A 20,005-nucleotide genomic window follows, 5' to 3' on the forward strand; every position below is an offset into this window, starting at 1 on the left:
AAGGCAGGCAAAATGGGGGGCGGAGGCACGCACAACCCATCCACACGCACGCTGAGAGCAAGCCAAACAAAAAAGAAAAAAGAGTCACAAAAAAAAAGAGAGAAAGAGAGAGAGAGAGAGAGAGAGAGAGAGAGAGAGAAGGGAGTAACATGAGAAGAAGAAGAAGGAAGAGGAGACTCTGGCCGGAAGCCGCTGCTGCCGGGTCCTTTGACATTGTCGCTAGAGCCGCCAGAGCTGCGGCCGTGCACACCATCGACGTCGTCTTGCCTGCCAGCGTCGGCACTCGAGTCAATGTCGCAACCCATCAACTCCTCCAGTTGCTCAGCTTCAAGAGCAAGAAAGTGCATCAAAGAGAAAGTGGTGGATTTCTTCTTTAGCATGCATACATAAAAATGTACCCCATAATATACCTATGGTAACAAACTATCTATCTATATATCCTCTATTAATCTCCGTATTAGTCATCCACGTGTCATCTTAGGCTTAATTCATTCTTAAAGTTTTGTACAGGTGGCCTTGTGGGTCCCACTGCCAGTATTTTTCTCTCTCCTTTTCCTTTCCTACGCGTCGCCCGTCTTCCCCTGTCGCCTTCTCGAGCGTTCCTTCTCTCTGTCGCGCACGCGCCGCTTCGCCCTCTCTTACTCAATAGGAAAACGATCGCAACTGTTCGGCTTCCGTCTCTTCGTCACCCTCGTCCTCATCTAAACCTCCGCATCGGCTTCTGTGTATTCCTCGCTCTCACCCTGATCTCACCCTTCGCCGAAACCCTAATTCCGACCCTAGATTTCTTGACTCTCGCTGCCCATCCCCTTTTGATAGGAGCCTCTGCCTTCGCTCCATCACCTCCTCGATCCGCCTCTCCCACGCCAACAGGAACTAGAAGAGCACGAAGAGACCAAGGGTATGGGTCACTCTCCTTAAGGTATACGATGTCATATTTTCTTCCCAAACTGATTTTTTTGGTAGTTAAATAGATTTGATTTGATGGTTAAATTTTTTTCTGGGCACTATATAATCATGTTTTGATTTTTAAATTGATTTTTGGGTATCCTAAAATATCATATTTTGATGCTTAAAGTGGTCTCTAGGTAAAAATTTTGATTTCTGAATTGGTATTTAAATACAAAAAAGATCATATTTTTATGCTGAAATTAATTAATTTTTGGGTACTGTAAAAGAATGGATTTTGATGCTTAGATTGATTTCTGGGCACTCAAAAATATTTTGATGTTTAAATTGATGCCTAAATACTTAGATTATATTTTGATGTTTAAATTGATTTTTGGATATTTTAAAAGATCAAATTTTGGTTCCCAAGTTCGTCTCTCGGTATTGTAAAAACTCATATTTTAATACTTAAATTGGTTTTTGGTTGCTTAAAAAATCAGATTTTGATGCTGAAATTGGTATCTGGGTATTCCAAAAAGGAAAAAAAAAAAAAAAAAAACCAATGCTCATGCTTCTGTTGGTCTGTAAATATTTAAAACATCATATTTTTGACACTTAAGTTGGTGTCTGGTACTTGGTGTATAAGTACTCAATAGATAAAATTTTTATGCTTAAATTGATTTTTGGGTATATTGAAGGATCATAAAGATCATATTGCGATACTATTTCTTCGTGTGCTTCAAATGAAGTTTTCTCTCATTTATAGGCCATAAAGAAATACCCTTATTTCCTAAAAGAACACGAGACCTCCCTCTGTAGAGATGTCGATTTCTTACTTGAGGTATTATATTTTGCTTACCATTTTCTTTCTTTGTGCTATTTTTTTAGCTTAATTTTTGGATATTATCTACAATTCTACTAAAAATATTGTTGTAACCACTACTGCTGCAGGATTATATGGTTCTTAATGTCAAAAATTTGACTTGGAACAACCGAAATGTATTATAAGCTATTTTTATTGTTTATTTTACAGCAAAAAAAGTTTTATTATAGATTTAGCCCCTAGAGTTTGAGCCATCTTTAATTTAGTCATTATGAGTTTCAGTTGTATCAATTTAGTTCTTGAAATTTCACAATAATTTCAATTTCATACTTATATTTTCAGTTAGTCCATGCAATATGGCGTAGATTTTAATATTGTCCATGGAGTTTAGTCTTCAAAATTCGTTTCAGTTTTGTTTTAAAGTTTCAGTGGATGTGGTTAAATTGACTTAGACATCTAAGATAAATTATGGGAGAATTTTACATAAATGAATGATGAACATGTGAGTGGATATTACGACATGATTTTGACAGAAAGAGAAGACTGAGAGCATATTCGAATTATAGTAGGATTTACTTGCTACTATAACCTCTTAACACTTTCTTACAGTAAAACATGAAATGAAAAAATAATTCCTTGGGTAAATTAATTCCTTTGAATGAACCCGGCCCTTTATCTAACAACTCACTACTAGAAAATGGTATTTTGTTAGTCTAACTACTCAAATTATGTAAAAAAGACCGTATTTGATGGCAGTATATAGGTTATAGTTTATTTATCTCTAAAGTAGTTAATTAATGTGAAGTTTGAGCCTGCTGCCGCATCTATGTTTTATTATTTGGAAAATTATCAGGATTTATTTTATTTTTCGAAGTAACCCTCCCTCTAAGAATATTTAAAACTAAATTTATAGGTGTCATGAGGCAAATTGTAAACTAGGTCGATAGTCCAAACACAATAAGCGTGGCATATTGATAAGTCATTTTGACTTCCAATTTTTTTCAGAAGCTTAGTGGTTTCAATTTAACATTTTGTTAGTAATTTAACTAAGCCATTGTCCAGTGCTATAAGAAATGTTATTATTTTAATTCCATTATTTAGATATTATCGTTATATTTGATTTGCCTTAGTTTTTAAATTGTGTTTAGTGTTTAGGGTTTAGGGTGCATAGTGCAATCTGGAATCAATTGTGTTAGGGTTTAGTGTACCTTAGTTTTGATTGTGTGCATGGTGCAATTTGGAATAGTTCCAGTTGCTGGGCTTTTTCTGGTTTCATTTGAATTAGTCGAACTGGGTTATGTTAATCTCAGTTGAGTGCCATTGCTTCAAAGAGGGTTGAAGAACAACTCAAACATCCTGCAGTATTCATGTGGTGATTCTTATTCCAGCATGCTCCAGCATTCATGAAGTGATTGTTATTTTATTTCTAATCCATTTCTTAATTTATAATGGTCTAGAAGCATGTTTTTATGGAGATTTAAGAAATTTAAGAAAACTCCATGTCTATTGTAGGTTTTTGTGTCAAACTTTGTGTTCTATTTCGCAATTGAAAGCATCTCTCAGAAAAATAAAAAGTTGATCAAATTACTTGGTTTCATTATCCGGGACAAGGCTATGGTATATGCCATAGCTTAGAGATTTGGCGGCTCTCAATCTATTATGATATTTTATAAGTATATTATCATATGCTGTATATTCAACATTCTTGGATCTTTTTCATCTATTAAACAGAAAAAGTTTGCACAAGTAGCAACAAATTGTTTGTAGGTTGCAAGTGTTAGTATTTCTTTTTTTTAACTCTTATTTAATGATGATTATTATCACATACTATTGATCTACTATCTTTATTGCAGGCTTGGAAACTTTTTATATTCTATCAGGTTCACTAATAATTCAACTGTCTATTTGGAGGTTTGCTTTTTGCCCCCTCTTTTTCCTAATATTTGTCTAATCTCTATGACTTTATGCATTATGTAATAAATAATAAATAAAGTCCATGAGATTTGAAACACTCTATTATTTTATTAAAAATAGTTTTATTTTATATGATGCTAACAATGGTGATCTTCTATCTTTTCTCTTCTTGCTTAGGACTGCTAGAGACTCAACTTTTATATGGCAATTTTTTTTTCCCCTATAGCCAATTTTATAAAATTCTTTTTTTTTAACCTGGCTTTGAACCTCATCTTACAGTTATATAAAATTTATTTTTTTTTCTATATTATTTTTCGACTGGTTTTTCTCCTTTTCATGCAACCATTGGATTGTTTTGAGGTGGATTGTGATCAAATTGTTAGTTGCATAGTGGTTTGTTTAATAAAAGGATCCTCTTTTATTGGTTTGTGTGCTCTTCTTTAGGCTTCTATTTGCAAACTAATTTTAATATTTTTATTGTTTCCTTTTTATGCTCATCTACTGTTAGTAGTTGGTTTAGTTTGGTTTTCAATGGTGATGTTGTTTTGCTTTACATACTTTTTCCGTGTTGATTGATCAGTTCTTTGTTGTTGAGTGAAGCATTGGAGGTGATTTGGGTTATAATTTTGTCTAAGCTATGGAACCAAATATTTTCAGTGGCTTTGTGATGACGACAGATAATATGAGGGCTCCGTTCACTGAACATTCTTTGATTGACACAATTTGATGATATTAGAGATTATTTTGTATAATGAATGTAGTTAATCTCTTTTGGCGAATTGAAATGTAATTAGATTTTGAATTTGTTGTTTTGTAGATGTATTTGTACAAGACTAAATGCAGTGTGTGTTAGTCATTATTAGTTTGCATCTGTGGAATGGATAATGAAGTCAATGCTAGAAGAGCTGCCATTGAAAATTGATAACTCTATAATCTACAGCCATGAATTTAGAAAATTTATAAAGTTAAATAAGCATTTTTCATAATTAATACCAAATTAGGTAGAGTATAGAAAACCATAGTATAGAACAATGTTAAGTTGTTCAGTTGTTAGCTCAAAGATGTATGAAAGTTGAGTCTTTACAATTTAGCGGTAGTTGAAACTAACTATTATTATTATTATTGTAAAATTTCTTTTAGACTTTTTCTTGAGCTTTCTTTGCATTTTTTGGTAAGTTTATGATGACGGCAAATGTAATGATCTTTACTTTTTAAGAAGAATGTAATTTGGGTCTAGAAAGAGGATAGGAAAGATAATCTCTTTATATTAAATATGAATTGAGCCTCTTCAGTTTACTCTTTATTATTTGTTATTCTTTTTTCATAATATTCTAAATATTTTTTGAGTAAATTTTTTTCTCATTGAGTTTTTTTTTTTTTTTTTTCACTTTCTTTTGTTATTCTACATTGGATTGTAATTCCATTATTAAAGCTTTTACTGCATTTTTCATCTTAGTAAGTCCAATTACATGTGGTTATATTCTTTTGTTTCTTCATCACGTTTTTATTTATTCATTAAATCTGCAAATTTTTAATAAATTTTTTTTACCCGCCACATCGCGTGGGTCCCTGCACTAGTTTTATTTTTGAGCTAAAAGAAATTGGTATGCTTCTTGCTCCTTTGTTATATAAAATTGATTTTGCTGAAAATTCAAAATCACTTATAATTTTTAAAAACTCTAATATATGAAATATATTTATGTATGCAAATAACTATTTTATTGTTATTTGTTAATTACTAATGAATATTTAATTTAAATCTATCGATCCGTCGCGAAGCGCGGGTCTTAACTAGTATATAATGAAAGTGGAGTTCCATCGAAGCCTCCCCGCGTTTGGCGGGAGGCTTCGATGAGGCCCACTCCTTTTTATTTTCAGCACGGGCAGGCGCAGCGCAGTCGAGGGCAGGCACAGGTACGGGTCACACGCATGTGGTAGCACGGGCGGGCGCGGGCACGCGAGGGGCGCGAGCAGGCGCCGGGCGTGGGTTGCGTGCACGTGGCAGCGCGGGCGGGCGTGGGTTGCATGCACATGGCAGCGTGGGCTGGCGTAGCGCGCGTGGGCGGCTCGAGCGAGCGCGGGCACGGGTCGCGGAGCAACTCTCTCTCTCCCTCTCCCTTTCCCCCTCCGGCCTCCCCCTCTCTCTCTCTCTCTCTCCCCTTCTCTTCCTTTCCCTCTCCCCCCACGTGTGGGTGCGGGCGCGCGAGGCGGGCGACTCAAGCGGGCACGAGCGCGCCTCTCCCTCTCCCTCCCCCTCTCTCTCTTTCTCTCAGCAATGTAGCAATTTTTTCACTTGAAATTAAAAATTTAAAAATTTAAAATATAAAATTTTGAAATTTAAGTTTAAAAATTTTAAATTTCAAATCTAAATTTAAAATTAAATATTTAAAATTTAAATTTTTTTATTATTTAAAATTAAATTTTAATTTAAAATATAAAATGTTGAAGTTTAAAATTTAAATTTCAATATTTGGAATTTAATATTTTAATTTTTTAAATAAATTTATAATATAATTGTAGTGTTTTGGAAAAAAAATGATGATCGCAATCCGTGAATAAATCGATATGTTGGAAAAGTGTCGGGACGATGCAGATTTGATTTAGACGCAAAATTGACGTCACAATTAACCCTGAAACTCCCTTAGGTTTCTGCCGGTGTAGTTTTATTAGAATATGCCTAAGGCACATTGCACTAAAGTCCAACTATCACTACTTTAGCAACTTGAGCAGCTTGGCCAGCTACTCGAAATTCACGGTTGTTCTATTTCCTGATGCTAGCGCTAACTCAGGTTATTGGACTTTAGTAGATGGCTGAGATTTGATGCTTTTTCTCCTTCCCCTTCTTTTCCTTCTCCTATTTATCTTCTCATTCTTCCTCTATTCTTTCTCCCCCTACTCTTTTCCTACGCAGGACTTTAACAAGTAGCAGCAGTAGTGAATGGGCGGTGGCAATCCAGCTCGCTGTTCGCGAGCCAACTCGTGTTTGGCTCGAAATGAGCTTGAGATCGGCTCGCTCGTTTAGTAAACGATCCGAACACGAGATCGGCTCAGCTCGCTCGTGTTCGGCTCGATAACAGGCTGCGTATTATATAATTATATGTATTATAAATATATAATAACATATTAATATATGCAGCTTTTTTTGCATTTAGCCGCCCTGACAAAATTTTATTAAAAATAGCCGCTCTCAAAATTTAATTTGCAAATATGCCCTGGCCTGCCACACCGGCGCCACGTAAGCGCCCGCGGCCGGTCTGGGGCCAGGGTGTTCAAGTTGAACACGGTGAATGGTTTCACGCGTGTCTAGACACGGTGAACAGTTTACCGTGTCTAAACACGGTGAATCGTCATCATGTCAATCTGTTATTCCTTAACCCGCAGCACTATAAACCCGCAGCAAAGACCCACAGCAAGTAAGCGCCGGCGTAATACATGAACACAGGGAAACCATTCACCGTATATTGAACATGTGTGCGGACCTTTAAAGTCTTAATTTTAAAAAATGAACTACCTTTCGGTTGAGAGGCATGTAATCTCCATGGGCAAGAATCACCACGACATATCACAGTATATCTAGTTGTATTTGACTTAACAACTTTAAGTTGCACATTATGTGCAATGTGCCAAGCGTCCAACGCCCTCACTAGGGATGATTTATCAGAAAAGTCCGATTAGCCCATGCTTCATCACTTGGAGGACCCTGATCAATATTTTGTTCACTATATGCATCAACAACGCTTTGATTAATTAATTCATTACCCAGGAGAAACCGTTGTCGTTGATCTTCATATTCCTCGAATTCCACCGGGTCCGGTACATCTTCGTTGTTGACATTTGAGTTTTCAATCCATTCAACACCTTCATCTTGAATAGCGCATGCGAGGGCATTCAAGCCACCGTCATGATCAGGATCCAAAGAACACGCAACAAAGGATTCCTCGTCATCACTAGAATCAGCATCAATTCGCTCTTGATCCTCTTCATCAGTTTCAATAACATACTCCTCATCACTTCCAATTACGTCCTCATTATTAGTTGCAGTCACTTCCCGATTGGTCCATTCACGAACACTAGATGATGGACCTTCATTTGATTTGGAGGGATAGTAGTTCTCACTTCCCAATTCGTCCATACATGAGCACTATATGACGAACCTTTATTTTGATAAGGAGGGACAGTAGTTCTCACTTTCCAATCCGTCCATTCATGAACACTAGATGATGGGCCTTCATTTTGATAAGGAGGGATAGTAGTTCTCACTTCCCAATCCGTCCATTCATGAACACTAGATAGACCTTCACTTTGATAAGGATGGATAGTAAACCTGTAAAGATATATAAGATAAACTATTCGCATTGGTCAAAATTTCATGTAACTAAATCATACCTACCACTCATTTTGAGCAACCAACGGAGACGGATCCATCATAGTAGATGGCAATGATGCACTAACTGGCACACATGGGACTCCAAACTCTCTATAACACTTACAAGACAAAGTTATTAATTTTGCGCACCTAAACTAATTGAGGAATCATGAAAAAAATATTTATAAAGGTCATTGCTTTATACCTTGATGTACGAACTCGTTCGCGATTGACGTAATTCCTTTGATAATTGCTACTATGACACATTTCGGTATAATTAACAGTATTTGGACGGTCGTGTGTCGTCGACACATATTTCTCCACGAATAATTTTATACATCCATGGAAGGAAAAAATACTCATCACACCAGATAGTGTATTGTCATTTGATACGTTAACTAATTCCCATTCGCCTCCCATTGGACATTTCACCGTGATGCGTAGACGGTCTTCCACTCGATCATAATTAGTAACATTATATATTTCCATCTCAAATTTCCGAAATGAGATATCACGTCGGACCACAACCAATTCTTTACGGCCACCAATATATCGTGATACATTATTGTTCTCGACAAAATTTCTGTCCCAATGGATATAGAAAGGAACACAGTCGCCAGATATAGAGTTCTAAAGTAATATAATAAAATGTAAATAAATATTAAACTCAAGACATACCACATTTCTAACATAAAACAAAAGGAGAGGGTAAGAGATGGTATTATCATTTTGGGAACACGGTCAGCGTGACTACTATGCCGATTAAGAGCTACGGACTGACCTGTGACAAAGACACAGAGAACAATCAGTGAGAGATAGAGATAGAGAGAGACAAAGAGAGACAGAGAGTCTCTATGAGTCTCTGTGAGGGGGGGTTGCACAGTGAGAGGCCTCAAAGAGTCTCTGTGGAGGGTTGCCAGTGAGAGGCCTCACAGTGAGAAGCCTCTGTGGGGAGGGGGGGCTGCTAGTGAGAGGCCTCACTGTCACGCCCCGAGCCCGATCCCTTTTGGCCGGTTCGAGAGCGTCAAACAGACGCCGAACGGACAGAGCTTCCCCTGTTCGCCCAAGGCTCAACACAAGTATCAATAGAGTCCAATTTGCATAAGCGGAAGCATACACAATGGCTTGCACGAGGGCAAGCAATAGCCAAGGTGAAAGAATTAACAATTCAATATACAAATAATATGACTAAATTTAAATCACATACATGCATCCAACTATAATCAAGTTGTTCACATTCTTGCATCATTTCTTTTTACATCTCATTTCACCCAAAATATAACTTTTGACATTTAAAATAAATATCCCTTACATCATTCATTAAAGCAAGTTCATGATACTAAAATCATCAAATACAAAAGATGATAGTAAAGGGTATGCAACTACAAAATGAAAATCATCTCGGGCGGTCACTACCTAGGGCGCGATGCCCTTACCACGATCATCTGCCGGCTCGCTTGGTCCCGCCTCTATGGAAATAGTGGGGTGAGAACTACAACAAAGTTTCCAGTGGGTTCGACAAGCAATCACGCCAACTATCCCACTAGGTCTAATAAAGCATAATAGAAGAAAGAATAGATAATAACCAACTAACAAATACAGCTAATATGCCTGAACGATAAGTAAAACTATGCTCAATAGTATGTTCATGATGAATGCAAGATTAACTTTTCATTACCCAATCTCATGGCTAGCCCGTAGGTTTCGCCCTAACAAACTCACCAACCCAAATCCCTATTGTCGGGGAGATAACCGCTACGACCCGACGGGACCGCCCTCTGGGGAGATAATCGCTACGACCCAGTGATGACAACTCTGGAGCACATCGCCCGAGGGGGAGCTACCGCCCTCAAGCAAGGACTATTAGGTGAGTACGATCAATCCTTAACTTTAAGGATTCCAAGTTCAATCCATTTCTTAACTCCAAGGAGAACCATGTTCATATGACCCTTAACTCTAAGGTGCATTTGTCATAATGTCACTAANAGTTCTAGAGTTAAAGAACTCACCTTTGCCCAAGTTCCCCCAAGTCCTTCTTGTAGGAGAGCTTGCTAAACCCACCAAAATCCTTCTCCAAGCCTCTTGCTTCTTCTTCTCCTTCCTTCTTCTCCTTCTCTCCCAACCCTAGCCCAAGCTTTAGAGAGAGAAAGAGGGAAAAATGAGAGGGAGAGGGAGAGGAGTGTGTTTGCTGTGGAAAGGGAGAGAGAGATGGCCAAATAACATATTGTAACATTAGCAAATAGGCCCCTCAACTTTAACTCTGTAGCAGACTTCACTGGGCTGTCAGACCCAAGGTGTACCGGTACACGGGCTCCCATACTGGTACAGCCCTGCGCAGAGGTCCAAACCCGAGAGCAAAGTCTCTCGGTTTCGCAGCTTGTGTACCGGTACACGGGTCCCGTACCGGTACACCTTCGCGCAGACTCAAACCCGAGAGCAACTTGTGCTCGGGTTGCTTGCTGTACCGGTACAACCACCATGGTGTACCGGTACACAATGCTCCAGATTTCTGTTTTAGCTCCGATTCGACTCTATTTCGCACCGCTCGATGCTAAAGCCCTTCTAACCCTTTCTAAACTCATTTTCACCCTTCCAACCTTGTTGGAATGTAAAATGGAACTCGCCAGCCCCTTTCTCTGGACACTTTAACCAATTTGATCAAAGTTCGATAATCGTTTTCGGGTTTCGATACGTTACACTCACAGAGGCTTCTCACATTAAGAAGCCTCTGTAAGGGGGGGGTGTAAGGTGTGGGGGCGGGGGCACAGTGAGAGTGAGAGGAAGAGAAAGATGTTAGAGAGAGCAAGAGGGGTGGGGGGGTGTTCTCGGCCGGGTAAGGGCGATGCCCGGCGACGGGGTGGGTCACAGAGAGAAAGAGAGAGAAAGAAAGAGAGAGAGAGAGGTGAAGGCTTCTAGGGCTAGAGAGAGAATGAGGGTGGGGTGTAACCTTGGGCGACAGAGGGCGGCATCGGCGGCGGCGGCATAGTGAGAGTGAGAGGAAGAGAGAGATGTTAGAGAGAGCAAGAGGGGTGGTGGGTGTTCTCGGTGGGTTAAGGGCGTCGTCGGCGTTGCCGACGGCGACGTAGTGGGTCACAGAGAGAAAGAGAGAAAGAGAGAGAGAGAGGTGGGGGCTTCTAGGGCTAGAGAGAGAATGAGAGTGGGGTGTAACCTTGGGCGACAGAGGGCGGCATCGGCGACGGCGGCATCGGCGACGGCGGCGGCGGCGTCGGCCAGAGAGAGAGAGCGAGAGGANAGAGTGGGGTGTAACCTTGGGCGACAGAGGGCGGCATCGGCGACGGCGGCATCGGCGACGGCGGCGGCGGCGTCGGCCAGAGAGAGAGAGCGAGAGGAAAAGAGCGAGAGAGAGAGAGAGAGCAAGAGAGAGTTGGGGGGAAGAGGAAGGCAGCTCGCAGGGTTGTATTCAAAGAGAACACGGTGATTGATTCACCCTGGACACGGGGAATCAATCACCGCGTCTAGACACGGTGAATCAATCACCGCGTCTGGACACGGTGAACCATTCACCGTGTTTAAGAAACGGTGAATGGCTCCCCGTGTCTCATGTATTACCCCCAGGGTCTCCCTCTGCCCTAGGCTCTCGTGAATAACACATTGGACACAGTGAACCATTCACTGTGTTTAGACACGGTGAACCATTCACCGTGTTTGAACACGGTAAATAGTTCACCGTGTTCAACTTATACACCCTGGCCCCAGCCCTGCTCGCGTGGCGCTGATGTGGCGCTTGCGTGGCAGGGATAGGGCCATTTTTGCAAATTAAATTTTGACAGTGCCATTTTTGAAATAAAATTTTTCTAGGGGGCTAAATGCAAAAAAAGCCCATTATTAATTTTAATTTTTAGCCCAACTTTAAAAAACAAATTCAGCTTATTTATAAAAGAAGCCCATAAGCCCATTTATATTTAGAATTTCTTATTTTCACTCATGACCCATAAGCCCATGAAATAAATTCCACTCTTTCTATTCCTATGTCCAGCTAACTCCTAACCCTAAATAGCTTTGACCCAATTTTTTTCACACTGCAGCCGCACACAACATTACAACAACACACATGAGTCTCTCTCTTTCTCTCTCTCTCAGACTCGCACAAGGACACAAGCACCGCACAGTGCCATAGCCGCCTCTCTCTTTCTCTATCTCTCTCAGTCTCTCACAACCCTAGACCCTAATTCCCTTTGCCATTCGCACACCCTCGGCAGCAATTCTTCGCCGTTCGCAAACCCCCGGCAGCGAACTTCGGCGGTGCGCTTTCAACAGGTTCATTTTATTGATCTTCATCTTTTTTTTTCTTTTTCTTTTGATTTTTTTGAGGGGAATGGGAGGGATTTTCTCTCGAGCTTCTAATTAAATCTGATATGATTTTTTTTTACAAAGATTTAGGTAGATCGTGCCGGATCAATGTGAAATCCACCGTCGCACTCGCACATCTTCCTCCCCTTCATGTATGTTTATTTATAGATAGTTTTTTTTTCGTTTTCTTCTTATGTTCTTTAGGTTTACTATTTTCAACTTTTTTAATTTGAATATTGATATCTTTTCTATTTTAAATGTTGTATTTATCATTCTATATATTTTTTTGAAGTTGAAGATAACTTACAACAAGTTGGAATTTGATCGTGGGGACGTATTAAGTAGAACAACAGAGATAACTTGAAAAAAGGCAAGTAGAAGTTCACAAAATCACAGTTTCCATTTCTTGAATGAATCATTTTCTTCATATTATTGTTTTTTAGTATGTGCTTATTTATTTGTTTCTATATATTTTTTTTTAGTTATGTCTTCTCCCACTTTGCCACATCCCAATTCATCTCAACAATCAGCATCTTTTATTGGCACTAATGAACCATGTGATACTCAAGAGAAGGATGAAACTGTTGATAATCATGATATGGATGGGATTGAAAATGAACTAGAAGGAAAGAAAATTCGTAAAAAAGTTTCAAAGATTTGGGAATGTTTTGAAGAAGTAGAAGTTCTTGAGAATAAAGTATTAGTGAAAAAACTCAAATACAAATATTGTATAAGAAAGTATTGCAAATCAGAGACGGGCACCACCTCACAGCTAAAAAGGCATATGAATGAATGTTTTTACTTGAAAAATCAGCCTAAAGATCAAGGTTTAATCAATTTTCCACCAAGTGAAGCTCTAGATAAAGAGGTAGAATTTTCTCCTGTCTACATTGGCCCATCTTTTGACGCTTTTAAATTTTGAGAAATAATGGCTAAAATGATTATAGTTCATGAATATCCATTTACGATGGTTGAACACACATGGTTCAATATATTGTGCAAGGCATTGAATCCTAATTTTCAAAAGGTGAGTAGAAACACTATTAAGAATAAATGCTTAAAAGCCTACGAAACTGAAAAGGAGAAATTAAAAAAAGTGCTAAAGAATGTTGATAAAATATCACTTACATGTGATTGTTGGACACCCAAGCAAACAATCGGGTATATGGCTTTGACAGCTCATTATATAGATTCAGAGTGGCAATTGCAGAAGCGTGTCATTGCTTTCATTGAGCTAGAGCCACCACACACTGGTTTGGCTATTTTCAATGCTATTTCTAAGTGCTTGTTAAATTGGGGGATTCCAGATAAAGTGTCTACAATCACCTTAGATAATGCTTCCAGTAATGACGTAGCAACTAAAAGTTTAAGATTGAACTTCGAAAGGAGAAACAAGCTCCACTTCAAGGGTATGTTCTTTCATATTAGATGTTGTGCACATGTTTTGAACTTGATGGTTTAAAATAGTCTTAAAGAGATTGCTGAAATAATTAGTGACATAAGGGAGTCAGTAAAATACTTCAAGAAGTCTCCTGGTCGACTTCAAAAATTTGGTGAAATTGCTAAGCAATTGGGTCTCTCTACAGAAAGAGGGTTATCAAGTGATGTTACTACTAGATGGAACTCCACATATAAAATGCTTGATGCTGCTTTTCATTATAAATTAGTTAGTGAATATGCAAATAGAGATCCATGTTATAGATGGTGCCCCACCGACGATCAATAGGAAAGATATGAAAAGATAAGAAAATTTTTAAAATCATTCTATGATGTAAGCAATATTTATTCTGCAACAGATTGTCCAACATCTAACAAGTTCCTTCGTGAAACTTATAGAGTTAAGAAAGTGCTAGCTGAACAAGCTACATCAGATGATTATTTTATGAGAAACATGACACGAGTAATGGCAGAAAAATTCGATAAATATTGGGATTCTTGCAACTTGTTAATGGCCATTGCATCAATTTTAGATCCAAGATACAAGATGTTGTTGGTTAAATTCTGCTTTCCTAAAATATATCCAAGTCATGAGGTTGAAAGAAATATAATGATAGTTCAAAAGGCATTATCCGATCTCTTCGATAGCTATGCTTCAGAACACTTTTCTTCCATCTCTAAAATAAGTGTGAGCGGTTAAGGAACCCTTTCAGCTACAACGTCAAGTGCGGATATTAATCCAAGTTCATCTAAAAGACAAAAAGCAAGCGATGATAACAATACTGATGATTTTATAAGAAGCAGTTCATTTGTCCAACCTGAGAAATCAGATTTAGAAACATATTTGGAAAAAGGGTGTGCTCCCGTTGATCGTGATGACCCAAGTAAATTTGATGTGTTGGGTTGGTGGAAAATGAATAATATCAGATTTCGTATTTTGTCCAAGTTAGCTCGTGATGTTCTTAGTATACCAATTACCACTGTCGCTTCGGAATCAGCTTTTAGTGCCGGGGGAAGGGTTTTAGATGATTACCGGAGTTCATTGGCACCAAAAATGGTAGACGCCCTAGTATGTGCTGGAAATTGGATAAGAGCTTCACAAAAGTTTACAAAATCTAAATCTGTAAGTATGCTATGATTTTCAATTATTAGTTTTTACCATTTCTTTTTTATTATATACTTAATTTATGATTTAAATTTAATTTTTCAGCAAGAGATTACTGAGTTGGAAGATCTGCATAATAGTATTTGTGAAAACAGCACACTATCATCATTTCAGATAATTATTTGCATGTTATGCTATTGAGCTCTAAAGGATTTTACCTTGTTGACATTTCTAAAATCTTTTCTTTATTTTGTGCCTTGAAAGGTTGGAAGCACAAAGTAATCAAGAGTTGTCTTTGATCACTTAATGTACACTTTTCACGATGGTAAAAGTCTATACATTTGAATTTAATATTAATTGTTTTTATTCATAACTTGTGTTTTTGATCTTTTTCAGGATGTTGGCAATTTTAACTATCATTGAAAAGCAATGGATGGAATGAAACTTGTAATTTTATTTGGGCAATTGTTAAATTTTGTTAGAATTCAAATTATTATGATGGTTGGGTATTTGGGTTTATGGTTTCTTTCTGCCTAAAGCCTACTTATATCGTTAATATTTTTATTTTAGAGTACATTTCGACTTGTGTTGTAACTTGTAAACTTGTAATGTGTTTTATTTGGACAATGTGTTATGTAGTAAAGAAGTTTATGTTGTTATTTTTACTTGTAAATTATTAAATTTTTTATATCTACTCTTTGTTGTTAATATCTTTTGCTTATAAAATGTGTTAAAATTTTTAATCGAGCTGTTGAGTCGAATACGACTCATGAGCTAACGAGCCGATTCACGAGCTAACGAACTAACGAGTAAAGTATCATTATATAACTGAGCTAATGAGCCGAACACGAGCCGGCTCGATTAAGTTTGGAGCCGATCACGAGCTAGAGTTTCGAGCTCGAGCCGAACACGAGCCGACCTTGAAGACAACAAGGCGAGTTCGAGCTGGCTCCAGCTCGCTCGAGTTCAGCTCGTTTACAGCCCGAGTAGCGAAGGGGCTGCATCAGGCTTGTTGTATTGGTGGATTGCAATAAGTCTCCATTTTTTTCTCCTTCCTCCTCTAATTTTCTCCAAACTGGAGCTAGAAATATCAGAGGCACATCACTAGCAACTCTCTCAACTTCCTCTCCATTCCTGCTGATTGGGCATCGTGTAGGAGTTGCTGCAGTTTGTAGTAGCATCAAGTGCAACAACAGCAGCTCAGCTGAAACTTTGTTGATGTTTTGGAGGAAATTCGAGATTGGGGTTGCTTGAAATGGTTCTTTCATGTACTCTTGATGAAGAAGGGAGCTTGAGGAGTGTGTAATTTTAGCTAAATTGGGGGTAAGTTGCTTCAATTAGTCGAATTTATTATATGAGCTGAATTTAAATAGTTCATAGGGTTGATGAATCTCTTTGGATTTTCCTCTTTTGGCTGAGATCTTGATAGGTTGGAAAGGAACGTATCTTCATCTTTTACTAATTAGAAGCTTACTTGGGCCAAGTGAGAGGTTAGCGGAATATAAATTTTTGGTTCTAAGTGAGTTTGCAACCGATTTGGCTTGATGCTGAAATTTGGTTCTTAATCCAAGTTTAACTCCTTATGGGCTGAAAATTTCTCATTTATTTTGGATGATTATAGTGTTTTGACTGAGGAGCACCCTTGCAACTTTCCTCTCATCCCTCTCTCTGTGTTCCTTGCTGGTTTGGTCCCAGCTCATCCAGCAAACAATAGTAGCAGCAGCATCAAGTGCTGCCAGCAGCTTCACTGCAGCAGTGAAGCTGGGAGCAGAGTGGTTATTAGTCAGGGGAGATGATATATTGTGCAATTGGGGAAGTTTTGAAGCTCCACCTTCAAAATTAAAGGCTTGTACTTACGTGCGGGGATGTTGAGAGGCTATTTATACCTTCCTTGAGTTGAAAATCAGGTTTGTAGCTCTAATTTTAAAGTTGATTCTGTTGGAGGTTATGGGTTTTTTGAGAATAGATGGTGTTTTTGGTGCTTGAAGTATTACACCAAGAGACATCAAGTTTGGAATGCTCAACAGTGCTTAGGAGAACCCTAGGGTTAAGAAGTAAGTTATTGGGCTCCAGTTGATATGGGCCCTAATACGCTTTCACCTATTGGGCTTGTATGTGAACATATTATTTGGATTATATAACAATATATCCAACAGATCCAAAACGGTGCAATGCTGATTTTTTGGACTAAACTGAATCAGTTTTGGATTTTGATAAAATTTGTTTGATTTTCTTTTAGGATCTGAGCTTTGGAAGGATTGGTAGTGATCTTGACTTCATTATCTAGTGATTAGAATTTTGTTTGGACCAATTTGGAGGTAAGATGAGTAAGAATTTTAGTTTTCTTCGAGGTCGAAAACTGAAAAACTGTGTTTACGTCGAAGCTGAATTATTGGCCTCTATTTCCTAATTGTAGTGGAATTTCGTAATGAATTATAGGGGTCCTAAACTAGTATATATAATGGAAGAGAGAGAGAGATCTATCGTGGACTCTCTTTCATGAGTTCACGAGGTTAAGATAACCTTGTGGACTGCGTGCTCAAGCTCATCGAAGTCGTGTATTTTGAACAAAGTTTTCATTTTCTATCATGGAAGGCAGAAAACAAAAATTTGCTTTTTTTAGAGAAAATTTTTTCACGAGCAACTAAATTGAAAAAATATTTTCAAGTGAAAAAAAATCATTTTAGAGTAATTTTTTAATGAAGTCAAACACATCCTAAAAAGTGATTTTTTTTTAATATCTATAAACATAATGAAAGCCCAGTTTTTTAACACATGGCAGAAAAAGGGGCCGAGTAGGAGTTATAAGGGGTGGGCCCCAGCCGGCTGAGGTGGGCCCATACCTCTTTTATATATTTTTTTATTTTTTATTTTTTATTTTTTCTTTTCTATTGATTTTGAGGGGCTAATTTTTTTAAAATCTATTAATTTTTTTCTCTCTCATTATGAAAATTTAAAATATATACATATTTTTAAATAGTTTAGATTATATGTATTAAATATCAATTTTAATTTTATAATATTAATTATTTAAATATAAATTGTAGAATAAAAAAATAAAAGAGCGATGAATGAAGTTTAAATTAATTACTTATTTAATATATTTAGTTGCAAAAATTGAATGAAGTACTAATTAAATTTATTGTAAACAACACATTCAAATTTTGAAGTCAATGTATTATTAAGTGACTTAAACTTAATATATAAAAAGGTTAGATAGTAAAAATTAAATTTTTAAAGGTTGGATAGCTAATTCAAAATAATTCGTACTTTAGAAAAGTTCTGTACGTTTTTACTTTAATTTTAATATAAAACTTAAATACCATATTTATAGTTTGATGAACGATAAATTTTACTTTTAAAATATTTTGAAATATCCAAAATGTGATTGGTTGACTTTTAATTTTAACAAGTAGGCATTCTAAAATTTATTAAATATTTTAATATATTCTTTTCTCAAATAAAATTACTAAATAAATAAACCCGATCGATGCTCAATTTTATCTTTGTTTGGATTAAAATTAACATATAAAGAGAAAAATTGCACTTTTGATCCTTAAACTATAAAATACAGAACACTTTAGTCCTCGAATTTTAATGATTATATTTTTTTTGCTGAAGTATGAGATACGTAAAGTTTTAGTTCTCAAACTTTAATGAGTTGCAATTTCAAACTCAAGCTATTGCAATTATAAATATGGCTTATTAATTTTATAATTTTTTTTTTACTTCTTATATTTTAATCTCTATATTTTACTGTAGTAATTACCTTATATTTTTATTCTCATATTTAACTGCTGTATTTTAATATTTTTTAGCATGAGTGGCACAAATCTAATTAAATCTCAATTGTTTTTGTTTGAAAACTCGCGATTTGCATGTTTGGCACAAATTTAATAAAATCCAGAGTTTGCATATGTGCACAAAATCTAATGATCCAATTTTGTCATGATGTGGCACACACGTCGTTAATTTGGCCAAGGGCTTCTCTGTTGCCTCAGCGGTTCCATTAATTAGCACTCACCGCAACGCTTGCACTTAATGTGCATCCTCCTGTCGCCATGCTATCGTCAACGCGTCGCCGGTGAAGCTTCTCCATTCTTTTCCGTCTACCGTACGGCTCGCTACCGCCACACTCCCAAGCAACGCATTGGAACTCTATCCTTCGTCTGCTCCCTTTTGTACAGGTCTTTCCCGTTCGCTGTCCGATCACTGTCTCATCATGTTTGCACGTTCGCGCACATTCCCGGCGTTCTACAGATCTAGAGAGGCGGCGTCCAGCTTGCTGGCTTCCACCCAGTGGCTATATAAAGGCACTTGGACTTCGATGCCCCAACAACGCTGGCCTTCGATGCCCTACCAACGCTGGCCCTAATACCTTCGACGGTGGTACATACTGTCTCCCCCTTTATTTTTTTCTTTTTCTTTAGCTTTCTCCTCCCTCTTTCCTTTGTTTGCTCTGTTGCAGTGGCGAGGCGTGGCGCGCGGCAGGGGCAAGCGCGGGCGCGGGTAGCGCGCGCGTGGCGGGGCGCCGCGTGGCGCGGGCAGGCGAGCAGGCGCGGGGGTGGGCGAGCTGGGCCCCGCGCAGGCGCGCGCGCGGTGCGGGCGGCGTGCGGGGTGGAAGCGGCGCAGGCGCGGCGCGCCGCGAGGGACGGGCGGGCTCGAGCTGGCGCAGAGGCGAAAGGGGGCAGAGGGGCGAGCAGGCGTGGCGGTGAGCGAAGGCACGGGCGTGGGCGCGGGCAGGCGGCGCGCGGCCGCGGCGAGGCGGCCCCGTGGCGGGCGAGAGGAGCGGGAGAGGAGAGGAAGAGAGAGGAAGGAGAGGGTGGGCCCAGCCGAGGGAGGAGGAGAGAGAGAATGAGATGGATTTTTTTTTTGTCTTTTTTTATCTCTTTAATTTTTTCTTCTTAATATTTTTATATATTTGTTCTTTATATATTGATTAAAAAATTAATAAATTTTTTTCATTTATCTAAATTTTTATTTATTTTTATAAAAATTTAAAATATATAAATAATTTTTAAATAAGTTAAATTATTTGTATTAAATATAAATTTTAATTAAGCTGAGTAAAAAAAATTATTAAAAATATATAAAAAAGAAGAAAGAAAATTTAAAAATGAAACATGAAAAAGGTAAAAATAAAAATAAAAATTAAAGGATA

At 38.0% G+C, this 20,005-nt stretch overlaps 1 long non-coding RNA gene across 2 annotated transcripts; it reads left to right on the forward strand.

Moving 5' to 3' along the window:
- On the forward strand, positions 103 to 4,373 carry LOC109726838. 2 transcript variants are annotated; one of them, XR_002220631.1, is made up of 6 exons: positions 103 to 415; positions 511 to 725; positions 820 to 922; positions 1,655 to 1,729; positions 3,565 to 3,622; positions 4,206 to 4,373. It is a non-coding gene; the product is annotated as an uncharacterized LOC109726838 (long non-coding RNA). The 2 variants fall into 2 exon arrangements; XR_002220630.1 differs by having other exon boundaries at positions 511 to 922.

The sequence above is a fragment of the Ananas comosus genome, linkage group 21 (genome assembly GCF_001540865.1).
Source record: "Ananas comosus cultivar F153 linkage group 21, ASM154086v1, whole genome shotgun sequence".
NCBI classification, from domain to species: Eukaryota; Viridiplantae; Streptophyta; class Magnoliopsida; order Poales; family Bromeliaceae; genus Ananas; species Ananas comosus.